A 1,983-nucleotide genomic window follows, 5' to 3' on the forward strand; every position below is an offset into this window, starting at 1 on the left:
GAGAGGGTGAAAGAGAAAGGGCTGTGGGGATGGCTCGGCTCAGGTTCGCAGGGGACCCCGGGTCTGCTATGGAACACCGGCGGCGGAGCAAGCAAAGTGAAAACGGCTTGTTAACACGCAAAGCACACTCTTTCCTTTCCCCGCTGGGGCGTTGGGGCGCGGCGGGTGGGGCTGCTGTTATTGTGTCTCTCTCCGCCAGGCTTTCTCCTGAGATTTCAGAAAAAAATGTTTCTGTTACATTTATGCAGCGTGTGGATTATCACCGGCTCGGGCTTTTTCTGGTCTCATGGGACCCTTACTTTTTCCCCCTCCTTTCTTCTCACGTATTTTGTTAGAATAACGCAAGTTATGGGGTACTTTACTGAGAATAGAGATGCATTTGAACATTCAACACTTGGGTAAAATACAAAACTTTTACGAAACGTGCGTATTTAATGTGTTCCGAACTTTGGGCAAATTTAAAGCAAAACCTGTTGTTGATCATTATTTTTTTCATTTTGTTGGGGGAGGGGGCGTTGACAACATTGTGTACCGGTCGTATCTTTAAAGTCGCTCCAATGTTGCGGAATTGCATATCGGTTAGGGCTGCATGGCAGGGGCCATGGCACCTGGCACCTTACAGCCGCACGCAGTAGGCAAACCCGCCACACTGGAGAGCCTGGGCCTGGGTCCTACTTAAAAGTTACTCGTTACTCATACATTTTCTTGGTTACAGTCACTTTTTCCTGGCCCATGCTCTGACGCTGCACGCAGATCCGTGGTGGGATTTGGGTTGACCGCCGGGCCCAGCCCAGCCCAGCCCCACCTCGCCACCATGGCCGCCGCCTAGTAAGTCGAGTCCAGTCACTCACCGCGACCCAGACCGCCGCTGCGGCTCGGCCCGGGGCGCACCGCTGACACCGCCATCTTGTCGCCCGCCGCCATCTTGCGGTCGCCCCCCTCGCAACTCCCGTCCCCCCTCCCACCCCGCCTCGTGGCCACAACGGGGTAACCGCACCCACTGGCCGCGGGGCCCCACCGCGGCGGAGGGGGGGGGGGGCACATCTACCCCAGCGACGAGACCTGGCTTCGCCCGCCGAGGGGGGTGGGGTTCAAAATTGGACGGTCAAAACTGACATACCCAACCGTCGAAAATGTTGTTATCTGTGAGGAGGAACTATAGCCTGATTTTTAGGTCCCTGCGTGCCTGCGCTTGTGACAAAGTGTGCTATACGGCAAACCATGGGTCATGACTGAAGTTGCAATTAGTGTCACCCATCGGTTGTGAGCGTAATCCGACCTAACCTTCTACTCGTAGATGTCTGATTGCTTAGTAACCACATTTTTGGCCATTTTACAAATTTCCATTTTTATTCAAAACAAATATTTTGTTTTCCAACAACCATTACATCACAAAAATAATTGTTTTACAACAAACAATTTTTTCAGTGCAGTTCGTTGAGGGCGTTGTAAGCGCATGTAAAAACAATGTCTGAATTTTTGTAGGAGAGAGAGAAAATTCGAACAACAGCTTTCACGTTTTGAGGAGACTTTCTCAAAATCTTAGGAGTTTTCCCTAAATTATGAGAGTTCCTCAAAAAGACTGTGAGGACACGATATGCTGAGCTACGACGTGAAATAATGAAATTGAGAAATGAGGAAGCGGGTTGACCATATCTTTCGCCGTCTTTTTAGTGGGAAAGAAAGAAACGGTGTCGCGAGTCGTGAGGGGCAACAGGTGCGAGGACGGCTCGCGGATTTCATCCCCCTCTCTTCCATCCCATTTTTTTGTCTCGTTGCTTCACGTGCACCGCGCTCGCTCGGTGAGCGGGGGGATCGACAGCGCCTCACGTCCCGGGCCTTTATTGGGGAGGGGAGAGGGGGAGAGGTTATCGTTGGCGATGTATTGTTTTCCACTCGTTTTAGAAGTATGGGGTAGAAGGGGCCTTTCGGATGTTATTTACATGTCGGGTGGTACACGCGTTGCGTCGGGAAGGGGTGGGG

General features: G+C 51.8%; 2 protein-coding genes across 3 annotated transcripts in view; one reads left to right on the forward strand and one right to left on the reverse strand.

Moving 5' to 3' along the window:
- LOC113207507 (gastrula zinc finger protein XlCGF8.2DB-like) overlaps nt 1-1,983 on the forward strand; it is an 80,432-nt gene that overhangs the window by 68,503 nt on the left and 9,946 nt on the right. Inside the window, exon 3 of the transcript XR_008010934.1 lies at nt 716-828. The gene's annotated coding sequence lies outside the window, so the exon portion shown is untranslated. The remainder of the gene's footprint in view (nt 1-715; nt 829-1,983) is intronic.
- Nucleotides 1-1,983, reverse strand: part of LOC113207513 (runt-related transcription factor 3-like) — a 22,575-nt gene that overhangs the window by 8,301 nt on the left and 12,291 nt on the right. The window lies entirely within an intron of this gene.

Source organism: Frankliniella occidentalis, unplaced genomic scaffold, assembly GCF_000697945.3.
Source record: "Frankliniella occidentalis isolate FOCC.00 unplaced genomic scaffold, Focc_3.1 Scaffold28, whole genome shotgun sequence".
NCBI classification, from domain to species: domain Eukaryota; kingdom Metazoa; phylum Arthropoda; class Insecta; order Thysanoptera; family Thripidae; genus Frankliniella; species Frankliniella occidentalis.